General features: G+C 45.2%; 1 protein-coding gene across 5 annotated transcripts in view; it reads left to right on the forward strand.

The window, feature by feature from the left end:
- The window catches only part of LOC143035187 (uncharacterized), a 475,073-nt gene that overhangs the window by 423,871 nt on the left and 36,202 nt on the right, over window positions 1-15,000 (forward strand). The gene's annotated exons all lie outside the window — the stretch shown is intronic.

Genomic DNA, 15,000 nt, shown 5'->3' on the forward strand with positions numbered 1-15,000 from the left:
ACGAAAGCGCTCTGCTTCGTTAGTTTCTTTTTCCAAATTGTCTACTTTGCACACACACACACACACACACACACACACACACACACACACACACACACACACACACACACACACACACACACATATATATATATATATATATATATATATATATATATATATATATATGAGAAGGATGGATAGTTTAGACAGCTACATAATCCAGTAACCAAAGCGAAAGACGTGGATTAAGCTTGTTGATGACCGCATCCCAAGAGATGATAAGCATGGAAGAGAGAGACTTGGCCGGAAGTGGAGTGTCGAGGTAGCGAAGTTTGCAGGAGTGATGTGGAGGAGGTTGGCACAGTCGTGCATCTCGAGGAAGAGTTTGGGAAAGGCCTTTGTGTAGCAGTGGAGTCGGAAAGGCTGATTGTTTCTTACGCCAGCACACACCGTGTAACCAATGTTCCCTTTTTTTTCCGTGAGTGTGCGTAGAAATTTGTTTGTGTACAAACTTTGCCTCCTCTGAAAAGTATTTACGCGCCCATGCGAGTCACCATCCGATCATTTAAGGAAATACGCATAATTTGTAAGTTTGTGTTACATATTACCTCCACCAAGCAGTGGCGTACCAAGGGGTGGGCGGGCGGGCGACATTTTATGGTGACCCAACAAATTAATATTCAGACATTAGTAACTTTAAGTAAAATAAATGGTTGCTACAGTTTGTCCTTTTAATTTGCATGCCTATATATTTATAAGTTGATGCTTGGGTGGAACTTCTTTATTGAATAGATTTTAATATAATTTGAAAGCCTTGTGTGTGCACCTTTTTCCTTATGTTCGCTTGTTGTAAAACATATGTATGTACACATGAACAACTTAGAGGGGACGTTGCGTGTAACCCGCGCTGTCGTGTGACGACATTTCTGTTTGGGCGTGCACAGGTGTGACCATGGGCGTGTAGGCCGCCCGTTAGGAGAGGGTGGGGGAGCTGCAGGCAGGATAATCCTGAGGAACCAGTGAAGGTCAACTCTATACATAAATGTTATTTCAATAGAGCACATTTGCGGACCGCCGTAAACGTCGGCCTTGTCTGAGCTCAGTTAGTAAGGTGTGGTTGGAGTATGCAAGCAGATATACGCTTTGGACTTCAGAATTGTTTCGATACTTCGCTATGTTGATTTATACCTCATGACTGCAAATGACAGTAAAGATGAATTATTGTGAATTGTGCTTGCAGCGTTCGTTCTTATTTGGTAGACATTCAAATTGCTAGTCTCCTCGTATTCTCCCACTCCCCACTCTTCTCCTCCCCCACCCTCCCTCTCTTCTCCTCCCCCCACCCTCCCTCTCTTCTCCTCCCCCCACCCTCCCTCTCTTACTACCCCACTCTCCCTCTCTCCCAACTCTCCTTCTCCAGGTCCCACTCCCTCTCACCTATTCTTTTGCAACACTCCTCACAACCACCCTCGTTGTTTTTATTTCTACTGGTACACCATGTCCTCTTCACCCGTGCACCCGGTGAGGATGTGTGGACGAGGAGGAAGAGGAGGAGGAAGGGGGGGGGGCGAGAGTTGGGGCTCGCATGAACACGGCCCTAATAGGCGTTGTCTTACCCGCCCCTCTCCACCACAAGCATATGCACTCCCTCTCCTCCACTACTACCTCATCCTCCTCTCTGTTTCCCCTCCTCTTCCTATCATTTTCACACCTCATCTTTCCTTCTCCAAGTCCTCAAAGCCCTCCCTGTTTTCGTCCTCCTCCTTCTCCCTCTCCTCTTTCTCCTTCCACACTCCCCTCCCCCTCTTCCTTAACTTTCTTTCCTCCCACCGTCCTAACCCCCCCCCCTGTGGCCCCTGATCATATTATGTGCCTCTTTCTTTCTTTTTTTCTTCGTTTCCATAATAAGCTTCTCGTTCGCACTCTTATGGGTCTTTCCCTTCCCTTCGCTTGTTCACGGGTCCTCCACTTCCTCCTCCGTGTCCTCTTTCACTTGCCCTCATCATCCGCTTCTTCCTCTCTTCATTTTCATCCTCCTCGTCCACCCTCCTCCTCCTCCTCCTCCTGCTGTGCTCAACCACTTTTGCTCTCCCATGTGACCCCCACCCCTGTCCCATTTGGCTCCAAAGGTGAAACTCTCACCCCAGGAGGTGCTTCGTTCCGGTCGAGGCAGGCCGTCACCTTGGCCTTGTGTGCTAGGGTGTAGTATAATGCAGATCTAGGTCACCGATGGGATTCGAAAGCGGGCCTGCGTCATATGATCGAGGCATATTATATATATATATATATATATACATATATATATATATATATACATATATATATATATATATATACATATATATATATATATATATATATATATATATATATATAAATATATATATATATTTATATATGGGACGGCACCTGGTTGAGTTTCATTTGCGCGCTACCGGCACTTTCTCCGCATGCTGAACCTGTTTTTCTAGCTGCCGTCAGGCGATTTTATTCAACTCGAGTAACCTACCCTTTAGAGTGTAGGGATGCCTCCCTCACCCCGCACATCTGGTTACATTAAGTAGACTGATTGGTTTGTACTTCACATATTGCATTGATTTGTTGTCCATCACCATTTTCCTTTTGTAATGATGCGTGTATTTTGATTAAATGTTACTCCAACGGCGATAGTAATATATGTTATCTTGAGAAGTATTCGTCCAAATGTCAAGAGGTCCGGAGGAGGCTGCGACCCACGTCCGCACCATACCACGTCCAACAGACAACTGCGCTGCCTCCGTCTCGCTACACCGCGTCATGTACATCCTCCCCGTCTCACCACGTCCACTATGTCTAACTCACCCAAGCTCGTTGATTCCCGCCCTCCCTCCCAACCTACCCCTCCTTACTTCTCCCGCCCTCTTCCTCCTTTTACCTTTCTCCCTTTCGCTCTCTTTTCATTTCTCCTTTTGTCTCTTCTCTCTATATGTTCGCTCTCTCTTCGTTCTTTCTCTCTGATCTCGCTCTCTCACTCCCTCTCTCTCAATCTCGCTCCCTCTTTCCCTCCTCCCTCCTGTTCCTTCGTCTCATACGCCGCCCCCTCCCCTCCTCGTAGGTGCTTTCAGCCCGGCCTGCTGCCCAACTCGCTTCTCAATCCCTTGATAGCAACAGCTACAGTATTCAACCTTGAGGCTTCTGCTATTTCCCTTCCGAGTTGCTATTCAGTATTCTTTCCCTTTCACCACCTCTTCCCTTTCCCTTTCTTGTGTATTTTTCCAATTCTTTTCGTTCTCTCTCTCTCTCTCTCTCTCTCTCTCTCTCTCTCTCTCTCTCTCTCTCTCTCTCTCTCTCTCTCTCTCTCATCGTTTCTCGCCGTCGCACGCAGCCAGTTGGGAAGCGCGCCATTTCTTTCCCTCGTGCGACATGACGTCACCGTTTCTTAAATTTCGTGACGTCACTGTCAAGTTACAAGTGACGCTACCTTCTTGGACATGATTCAAGCATAGAATATGTTTCTTGTGTAAGTCTCTAGCTTGGATCTGTTGAATTAGCAAAGGGCATGACCGTCGGCAGGGAATGGATTCTGTATTGGAAGGATTAATTGTTCGACCATAGCCTTTGGCTCTGTGAATGTGTGCACAGTAATATTCATATTGAAGTCCCCTCCGCTCTCTCTCTCTCTCTCTCTCTCTCTCTCTCTCTCTCTCTCTCTCTCTCTCTCTCTCTCTCTCTCTCTCTCTCTATGCACGTTCGTGCAGCACGCAGTGTAATGGTAACGGAATATTACAGACAAACAGACATAAATCTGAATCAGCCTTAGCAAGAGTGGTTGGAGCGTTTAAGAAAGGTGTATGTTATGTTGACTTTGATGTGCAATTCCCATATCTAAAAAAAAAAAAAAAAAAAAAAAAAAAATGGCAAGGCGACAACCAGACCCTAAGCACCGCCCCCAGCACCCCGTGGGGGTAGGATTCAGTTTAAGGGGCCGGGTAAATGGTACCGTCCTTTAGGGTTATCACATTAGGCCGTGTTCATCCAATCTCCGATTAATCGGTGGTACCGCCCTCATTTAGAACTTTTCCCGCCGTAAAATCACTACGGCAGACTACTTTGTTTTCTCAGTAATTGACATAGAATGTCACTTGATATGAACATAAAGAACATAAGAATAAAGGAGACTGCAAGAGACCATAAGGCCTACACTAGGCAGCTCCGTATCCATCACCACCTGTCATCCCCATCCATAAATTTGTTAAATCTTTTCTTAAAACAACTGATAGTTTCAGCGCTTACTACATGGTTACAAAGTTTATTCCATTCATCGACCACCCTATTAGTAAACCAATTCTTGCCTATTTCCTTCTTAAATCCAAACATATCGGATTCCTTCTGGAAAGCTGCGAGTTGTATATTTGCTCCAACAGTCGGAGGAAAATAGCCCATTGGTCCGGGGTGCCTTGACGCTGCTGTTGGGTGTGGTAGGGTCGGGGTAGAAGTAGGTTGAGGAAGAAAGATTGGCGGAAGCGTGCCAGAACCCGACTGTCCCGGGTCAAGCCGCTGGCGGGAGTAGCCTTCATCCGGACAAACTTCTTTCTAAAGTTTCTAAGTCCAGGTCGTCTCAATTGCCCATCACTAACTCTCCTGCGTCCTCCATCTCCTCCTCCTCCTCCTCCTCCTCCTCCTTTTTTTTCTTCTTCTCGTGTTCTCTTCTACCTCTCATTTTTCTTTTATTCCTTCTGTTTCCCCTCTCCCTCGACCTTCTCCTCAAATTCCACTTCGTCCTCCTTGTCCTTCTACTTGTCTTCCGCTTTCTCCTTTTTCTTCTCCACTTCAGTTCCTTCCTCGTTGTTATTCCCTTTTTTTTCATTTGCTTCCTTCACAAGTCATTTGTGTAAGCTCCTCCCCGTCCTCCCCCTGCCCCCCCCTCTCTCTCTTTCTTTCGATTTGAAGGGTTTATTAAGCTCGACGTTTCGATTCCGACAAGGAATTGTCCTCAGGGGGCATAATGGGCTACAATACAAAAGTGAGGATAGATAGTTTGAAGCAGGGTGGAAGGAGGAGGGAGGGGGGTATTAGTAGAAGACGTCAGTATAGAAAATGAAGGAAGTTGAGTGTTACAGAGTGGGGCAAACCCACTTGCATGGTTTCTTGCTAGATTGGTTATCAGGATGTGTTCTGGTTGTCCATGGGGTGAAGTAGGATTTGGTATTATTATTATTATTATTATTATTATTATTATTATTATTATTATTAATAATAATAATAATATGCATATTTTATATTTTACCTTTATATAGGTTTTGAATGTCTAGGGGTTTAGTGGTTTGTCCACTCGCATGGCGTAGGGTGAGATACTGTCTTTACATGCATATTGTTTTGATATCAAGGGCGATTTGTATGGGACCCGTCTGGGAGTTTGTAATGTTATTTAGTATTTTATTTATTTATTTATTTTTTTTATTATTAAATTGCTCCTTTTGTGTTCTTTGTGATATTTTTTTGTGATGGTAATTAATTATTTAGATCGCATACAGTGAACTCGTTTTTATGTGGTCCGGGATGCAACTGGAAGAGGAGATTGGTGAAATCCTCGCTCCGTTAATCACGACGAAATGTGTACCATTTAATATGTTACAATACAGAGCCGGCCATTGATTTGGAATTGGAGACTGATGATCAACTTCCGTTCTTAGACGCCAGCTTCAAACGTGTAGGAGGTACCCTCGTGACAAATGTTTTCCAGGAAACCTACGCACACAGACTCCTGGACTACGGCAGCTACCGTCCAGACTGCCTCAAGAAGAGTGTGATCAGGACACTGGAACAGAGCAGATAAAATCTGTTCCACGGTGGAAACAAAGAAGGAAGTAAAACACCTAAAGTAAGCTTTACGAGACAGTGGCTACCCTCGCAGAACTGCGCAATTGGACAAAAACATGACTTAAGTACAGAGTCCACACACGACGCTTCTGAAGTCACTTCCAGAATGCTACAAGACAACGGAATACAAATGGTCCACAAACCCCTGCAACACTTTACACAGAAACCTCACTAATGTGAAAGATATTGAAGACCGCACACAGCAGGCCGGAGTAGTTTACCGTGTAGGTTGCTCTGATTGTGACACAGAGTACATAATGGGGAAACGCAGAAGAAACCAGTAACAAGGATAGTAGACCACCAGCGAACAAAAAAACGAGAAGACCCGAAATCTGCCCCATACTGTACAACCACACATCAGGTCACCAACACACCATCGACTGGGACGGAGACGGAGACAACAACAGAAAGAAAGAAAAAATAGAAGCATGAGAGACCAAGGACAACTGCATAAACGTGAACATCGATCTCAGTCCAATCTATCTTGGGACTAGGAGCACGACTGTTTAATGCACCCATAGCAGCGACTTGATTGATATTAAGTATTTTGTATTTATATATTTTTGTACAATATGTTATATATGTTTCTGTTTTGTTTTCTCACTTTTCCGTTCTCTTTCTCTACCTTTTCAAGTAGGTTCTTGATGCATTTGACATCCTATTCTCAGTGATCACTTGGTCCCTACTCTCTCCAGTTCCCCATCAGACACTTACCTTGTTTTTTCAGTTTAACATTTTCGTGCTTGTCACTGTGTTTTGTTTAATTCATGTGTTTTATTTCAGTTGGTTTTGCTCAGGCCCCAGTTATGATTTCGATTCTTGTTTTACTTGGCGTTGTGTGACATTTGGTCACAAGGGTAATGACTCGCCCAGTTCCTTGCCAGCCACTTTCCTTATTTAGTTACACGTTATTTTTTCCTCGTTCAGTTAATTGAAATATCGATGTTTGTCCTGTTCATATTGCTCTTCTGTGTAAATCTATTCCATGAGTGTTTACATGGTAGTTACCTATTTGCCCGCGTGACCATTTATCCCTTCACATGGGACACTTGGTCCGCCAACTCGATGTAGTTGGATGGTCTTCTCCCCCCCCCTCCCCTTCTCAAATCTTGTGTATCTCATGTTACCTTTTTGTTTCAGTTTTATTGTATGCTATTGTTTCTGTCTCACTTTTGGTGTATTTTTCTGTAATTTAGTATATTAAAAGGTACACACACACACACACACACACACACACACACACACACACACACACATATATATGTATATATATATATATATATGTGTGTGTGTGTGTGTGTGTGTGTGTGTGTGTGTGTGTGTGTGTGTGTGTGTGTGTGTGTGTGTGTGTGTGTGTGTTTACTCGATGCTGCTTATCCCATTCGTCGGAATGGTGGATTTAAGAGAAGTGAGTATCAAAGGGAAATAATGGGTGGAAAGTGGAGCAAAAAGTAACAATGGGAAGGAGAGGGGTGTGAAGAGAGAGAGAGAGAGAGAGGAAAAGCGAGGAGGCAAGACGGCCTCGCAAGGCGACGCTCACAGGGAGGAAGATAGGGAGGGAGGAGGAGGAGGAGGAGGAGGAGGAGGAGGGTCAGCGTGGGGAATCCAATAACGCTACAAGAAAATGAAAAATGCGTTCGTCTGTGAGCATTTGGAAAGCAGCCGTCGCAGGCAGGCAGGAAGGCTTTAGGGGCCTGGAGACCTGCCTGCCGGAGAGGACGACGAAATGAGGCGAGTATTGAGTGGATGGCAACCCGGAAGGTGTTAAGTCCGGAGGATCCACTGCAGAACTACCTGCCTGTCCCTTAGTGGACAATACAACATTTTATTTTTTCTATTTATTGTGCGTATTTTTATTTATTTATTTATTTATTTCAGTCACGGTATTTGAATTCCAATCCCCTCTCTATCTGTCATCTGTCTCCATATTTTACGTTTTCATTCCGAATATTGGAAAGCTCCGATTTTTAGAGATTTCCAGAAGAGGACTATGTGTAAGTCCAATCTTCACCCCTCTCTTTCTCCTCCTCCTCCTCGTCGTTACATTTTTCGTTTATCTATCAACGTCTTTGAGTCCTCCATCTGTTTTTCTTGGTCTTGTCCTTCCCTTTTCTCATACCTTCCTCTCCTCCTCCTCCTCCTCCTCCTCCTCCTCCTCCTCCTCCTCCTCCTCCTCCTCCACCACCAACACCACCTATTCCTCCAGTTCCTCGTCTTTCTTCTCTTTCACTTCCACCCCTCTCCTCTACCACTCCCCCTTCCTCCTCCTCCTCCTCCTCCACCACCTCTTTTCTCTACCGCTCCCTCTTCCTTGCTTTAGTTTGTCTAGCTCAGTGGCCTAACCAGGAAGCTTTTCCTCCCCCTTCCCTTATGTCTCCTTCAGCATCCTAGTACATTTGCAACAACTTGTTAATAGTCTGATGGGCACTAATGGGAGACTTAATGCCCTCGGGATCATTGAAAGTGTCCCCCCTCCCCCCCGCTCCTCGCGAACGAATTCGTTAACCCTTGAGATTCGAGCCTAAGAGGCGAGCAAGGTTCAATAAAAATTTGGGCCATATTTTCAGGGACCCAAGTCTGGGAGATAATGAAAGCCGCACGTGGAAAGGGTGGCTCGGTGGGCGGGGCCAACAAAGGAGGTTGGGGGAGGAGCGATCGTGAGAGGTGGGTGGAGTTTGAGAAGAGGGAGGTCCGTCATTGGTGGAGGGGGGGGGATGAGGTGGGGATGGTGGTGCAGGAGTAAGAGGAGTGGAGGAGAATGAGAGAATGGGTCAAGATGGGGTGAATGAGGGATGGGGGGGGAAGAAGAATGGGATGAACTTTGGAAGTATGGGGAGACGAGGTTATCGTGGTTTGGATCCTGAGGAGGAGGAAGTTATGGAGCATTGAGGGAAGGGAGAGATGCAAGAAGACGGTGATAAAATCATTAAAATGAAGAATGACCAAGAGGATAATAAAGCTGAATTGTCTGAATACTTTTGCAAAGAAAACAGGAAGAAAGAGAGAAAAATGGTAAAGGCATAATCGATAAAAGTGGGGAGGTTGCTAGTAGGGGGAGGAGTGGGGGGAAAAGGTTGTGAGGGGAAAGGAGGGGGAGGGGGAGGGAAAGAAGAGGGGAAACTTGAAACAAGTTTCGCTCGCAATGAGGTGTTCATGGAGATGAATTCATCTGCTGCGAGTTGGACTAAGAGGGAAACAGGCAACAGGCACCAAAGGGGTTCGCGGTGATGAATTAAATCAGGAAAAGTCCCAACCGGTACGGAAGGGATTGATTGAGCCAGAAATGCGTTTTTCTTCCTCTTTTTCTTCTTCTTATTCGTCTTCTTCTTCGCCATCTTCTTTGTCTTCTTCCTCTTCATTTTTTTCTTCATTATCCAGAGCTTCCATCCTTGGGGACTAAATGACACCTAAAAGTTGGTCCAGGAGACATTGAGGAAGGGCAGGAGAACGTAGGGAAAATAGACGCTAAAGGTGTCCAGCATTCTTTTTCATGAGTGTAGATGAGTCTCCAGTCATATAAAAATGCTGCGTGACTCTGCACCGTGGAGGTGTCACTAAAGTACTTAATTATTGACAGCATGAAGCATGAAATAATTCCGCCATGCGGGAGGGGAGTTTGGGCTGCGACAGAACGTTTTATTTGTATTTATTAATTTATTCTAAAAACGAGGATAGGTAAGATAATTATGGCATGAAGTATCACGTTACTCTAAACACCAGTGCTGATCAAATTGTCGGAAACGTAAAGTCTGCGTGGACAATTTCTTGTGCAAACGATATGAAATATGAAAAAAAAAAAATAATGTGAAATGAAAACACGAAAAGGAGAAGAGAAGAAATAAAGAGAGAGCGGAAGAAAAGAAATGACCGAGAAAAGAAATGAGCGAGAAATGCGAAAGAACAAAGAGGCTGGATTCTTCAGAAGTTCAAAGGAAATGACGACTTCGGGGGAAGAAATGGTTTCGAAATTGAACTACAAAATGAACGAAATATGATTTGATTGAAGTACTGGAAGGGGGGGGGGCTGCTTGGGGTGAACTTCCCTTTCGCCAAACTTGAGTTAATATTTCGCCAAAACCTTACAGTATGTCACGACCCACCTATGGGCCAGGCTAGTCGCGACACGAAAAAAAAAAAAATAATAATAATAATAATAATGATAATATGGCCGTGCGTAGCTCGGACTAGTGACAGAGTTCAGTTAAGATAATTAAACTCTTCGTTAAAATTAGATATTATTTATAATAAAATAGACACAAACAACACAAACATTAAACATGAGTCAAATTAGTATTTAAACAATTACCGGGTAGAGTAGATAGGTGTGCGCTTGTAAGCAGCACGTAAGAACAGGTGAGCAAAATGAAGTCTTGATTATGGTGTAAACGAGTTGATTGGTTGCAAGAAGTCGCACCAACAGAAAGTCGTCTTGTCCGCTCTTCAAATCTTGGGAACAAATGAGTTGTGTGAGGAGAGGCTAATGCACGAATCTTCTGGTAGGCGGGAGCACGTAAGAGATTTGTTGATGTTTCTTAGTTGAGAAATAACAGAGTGTAGAGTTGCACTGAGCTTTAGTTTAGTAGTAGTTTGGAGATGTCCGAAACTATTCGGGAAAAAAAGGGCTTTGCACTTGGCGTGAAGATTACATAGTGCAATCGTAGAGGTCCAAAGGACTTGTTTAGTTGTTGTCGTAATCGACGAATGTAGAAAAACTCTACGTAGATTCAGATGAACCGAGGGCGTCTGCTTCTTTTCTTGTCTCTGCTCGGTTTTCTCTGTTTGGATCACCGTTCTGGTTCTCTCTCCATTCTGGATCTCTTTCCGTACTGTGTAGTCGCTCTGCCCGGGAATGGGTAATTATGTTTCCAATGGGAAAGAAGAACATGCTTTCGCGCCAAATTATGTAACATTTTTCTGAGCTTGGCGTCATCTGACAGAACGTATTTGAAGCGCGCCCCAACAGACAGTTATTGCGCAGTGGTTTACTTTATAACATACATATGAAATGCACACATGCATTTTATGAAATATATACAAACGTTACGCAGTGGTTTACTTTATAACATACATATTATGAAATACATACATATATTTTATGAAATATATACAAAACTTATTTCCACAAATGACAATAATAGAAATGATAATTCACAACACATATTCACGCAAGGCGTACCTTAAGAATACAAGCAGGAGACTTTATTCACGCAAGGGCGTGAGCCACAAGAATCTATTCACGCCAAGGACGTGACAAGCAGGTTGAGGAAATTGGCGAAACGTATATTTGGTCAAACAGTTTGGTGAAATAGGAATGTGGGAGTAAAGTGAGCGTAGACTTGAGGTACATAAAAACATAATAATGAATGAGACTTAAAGAGACCATGAGGCCTACACTAGGCAGTTCCATGTCTATTATCACCTGTCATCCCCATCCATAATGTTGTCTAACCGTTTCTTTAAACAATATTTTCTTCTTAAATCTAAATTTGTCCAGTTTAAATCCATTACTGCAAGTCCTGCCCTGTTGTCTTAATATAATGACCTTGTTTGCGTCACCCTTGTAAGTAGATGGAGACAAAAGTAGAGAAGTTTGCGGGAGTGACGTGGCAGATGTCGGCTCAGTCGTGCGACTCGATGGAGGATTTGGCAAAGGCCTTCGTTCAGTAGTGGACTCCGAATAGAGGAGGAGGAGGAGGAAGAGGAAGAGGAAATTGAAAATGTGAATAAGGGTAAATATGTTTGGATGGAGTGGAATTGATGATTGGGACAAGTTGAGGGGTAGACAATAAGGAGGTTGATCGATAAAAGAAAAAGGTTAGGAAGAAGGGAAGTTGGAGGAGAAGATGGGGAGAAAGGGAGATATGGGGATGCCTGAAGGAGGTGGGGACCAGGCGAGGGGAACTGAACGAAGACACAAGAAGAAGAAGAGCGTGCGATAAATGGTCGATGAAAGATGTGGAGAACGGGGAGAGGGGAAAGGCTACTGGGGGGGGGGGAGTGGAGGCCGGGTGGGCGGGGGGGAAGGGGGGAGAAGCGAGAAACACACGGGAGGGAGGCAGGGGGCGGAAATAGAAAGGAAGTTTCTTTCTCCTCGTCTTTCTTCTCTTCTCCTCCTCCTCCTCCCCTTTCTCATCCTTTTCTTCCTAGCCCTTCTCTTCCTCCTCGTCCTTCTACTCTTGTTGCTCCTTGTCTTCAGTCTCCTCTTCCTTCTTCCTCTCCTCCTCCTCCTCCTCATTATCATCATCATCTCTCTTCCTTCCTCCCTTTCCCCATCCTCCTCCTCCCCTTTCTCCACCTACCTCCTGCTCATCTTCTCTCTTCCCTTTCCCCTTCCTCCTCGTCATCCTCCTCCCCTTCCTCCTTCCCATCTTCGTCCTCCTTTTCTTCCTCCTCTTCGTCCCCTTCTTCCTCCTCCTCCTCACCCGAGGCCTTCATTTTCACTTTTCTCCATGTCTAGCATGAGGACAGTGTGTGAAGGCGTGACGTCATGTCGTCGTCCGTTCGAGGAAGCACGCGCGTCGACGCCGGCGACCCAGAAGGAAAAAGGGAACGAAGAGGGGAAGTGTGTGTGTGTGTGTGTTTGTGTTTGTGTGTGTGTGTGTGTTTGTGTGTGTGTGTGTGTGTGTGTGTGTGTGTGTGTGTGTGTGTGTGTGCGCGCGCGCCAGTGCTTGGGGGTTTGACAGACGAGGGGTACAAAAGGGGAAAGCTGTTTTTGAGAGAGGAGGATTATATAAGGGGTGGAGGTTCTTACGATCATGCTTTACTCTTCTGTAACCAGGCGATCATTTCATGATTCTGACGGAGAAGCGACGCAGGATGAAGAACTCTAGTTGATGGTAAGAGCAAAGAAGGACGGAGTAGAGGGGGAGGGAGGGAGGGAGGAGTGGGGGCACAGGGAGAAAGCAGTAAACAAGAAGCTAAAGAAGGGGAGGATATTGATCGAGGTGATGGGGTGGGTGGGAGGGTGGTAGGGATGAAAGGGAAGGCGGAGAGAGGGGGAACGATATCTTGAAAGGGCACTCGGGTTGTGGGGGAAGGAAGTAGATTCTCTAAGAGTTACTAGGAAGGGAGTTTGGGATTTGGCTTAAGAGGTTACGAATGAGGGAATGAGGTAATTTAGGGTTGGAATGCCAAATTAAACGAGGAAATTGTGGGAGGCAAGATTGGGAGGGAGTAGAGGTCAGATGGGGGGCATGGGGAGATTAGGCTAGTTAGGGGAGTGAAGTTAGGGAAGTTAGATGAAATTGGGAGGGGTGGGGGAGGATTATGAGAATTCAGAAGGTGTTGTTATTGGGCGTCCCAAAGTGTCTGGATTATGAACCAATGGAAGTCTGATCTTGAGGTTCTTACAGAGCTCCTCCTCCCCACATATATTGTAGTTGTGTCTATGTGCTGAAAATGGACTTGGAGGAGGTCGAGCTGACAATTTGAAGAGGTAAGATTTACAGAGAGAGCGAGAGCGAGAAGAAGGTAAAAAAAAAAAGAGCAAGAACTGGCACCTTGCCATGATGGAAACACAAAAACAAAAGACTGAAGGAGACTGCAAAAGACCATAAGGCCTACACTAGGCAGTTCCATGTCCATCGCCACTAATCATCCTTATCAATAAAATTATTTAACCTTTTAACGCAACCGATAGTTCCAGCGCTCACTACAAGGTTACTTAGTCTATTCCACTCGTTAACCTCTCTATTAGTAAACCAGTTCTTGCCTGTTTCCTTCTTAATCTGAATTTGTCCAATTTAAACCCATTACTACGAGTCCTGCCCTGCTGTCTTGACATGATGACCTTGTCTGCATCACCCTTGTTCAAGCCCCTGACCCATTTGAATACCTCCATAAGAAAGCTTTGAGGATCTTGATGACCACAAGAGATATGTCGATTAAGTAATGGGGGAGAGGGGATGTCTCCAGGGATGCCTATATATAGAACAGATTTTGCATGGAAGATGGAAGGTCGCCTCTGGCACGCATAGTCACGCCATCAATGGAGGACAAGGAAAATCGTCATGAATACATGTGGCACTGTCGTAATAGCATAAGAAGTAAATGCAAGAGACCATAAGGCCTACACTAAACAGTTCCATGTCCATGACCACCGGTCATCCCCGTCCATAAAATTATGTAACCTTCTCTGAAAACAAAAGGCAGACAGAATGGTAAAAAGGGATTGAGGGCATTAACCCCCCCACGGGGAGAAGGCCATAGTTGGAAACTGCTGAATCTGGAGGATGGGATGCGGACAATTGCTTGCGGACCGAGCTTGGGGGAGGAGGGGTCGGGTCGGAGAGTGGGTAAGACTTTGTTTGGGCCGACCCCCCCCCCCTCTTCTTTTTCTTCTTCTTCTTCTTCTTCTTCTTCTTCTTCTTCTTCTTCTTCTTCTTCTTCTTCTTCTTCTTCTTCTTCTTCTTCTTCTTCTTCTTCTTCTTCTTCTTCTCATCCTTTTTCGTCTTTTTCTTCTTCTTCTTCTTCTTCTTCTTCTTCTCATTCTTCTTCTTCTTCTTCTTCTCATTCTTCTTCGTCCTCTTCTCCTCATTCTCATTCTTCTTCTTCTTCTCCTTCTCATTCTTTTTCTCATTCTTCTTCTTATTATTAAATGACTGGAGCTGAGCGAGAGATAGGGAAATGGTACTGTTATATTTATTTTTAATCCGGCAAGTAGACTGGCAGACTGGCAGGCCGCCGCTCGTCCTTCTTGCCACGCCTGGGCCTTACCTCTCCTCTCCTCTCCTCTCCCCTCCCCTCTCTCCCTCCTTTTGCCCCCAGCTCCTGCTCCAGCTCCTTGGAGCTCGTTCCGCTCCTCCTCATCCTCCACCACTGCCTCGTTCTCCTCCTCGTCCTACTCCTCCCCCTCCACTTCCTCCTGCACTTTCTCGTTCTCCTTCTCCTCTTCCTCCTCCCCTTCCTGCACCCCCTCTCCTTCCTCTCTTTCTCTTCGACCTCTTCCGCCTCTTCCCTTTTTTTCCGCCTCTTCTCCGTCTTCCTCCTCGTTCTCCTCCTCTTCTTTATCTTCATTGTCTCTATCTTCGTCGTCCTCCTCTTCCTCGCCGTCCTCCTCTTCCTCCCCCTCTTCCTCTTCCTCCTCCTCCTCCTTCGTGTCTTCTCTTCACATTCTTCCTTTCTGCTGAGACCTCGGCACCTGGTTTTCAATTTCGTTTC

The sequence above is a fragment of the Oratosquilla oratoria genome, chromosome 18 (assembly GCF_046742065.1).
Source record: "Oratosquilla oratoria isolate Oo_2021 chromosome 18, ASM4674206v1, whole genome shotgun sequence".
In the NCBI taxonomy this organism is placed as follows: domain Eukaryota; kingdom Metazoa; phylum Arthropoda; class Malacostraca; order Stomatopoda; family Squillidae; genus Oratosquilla; species Oratosquilla oratoria.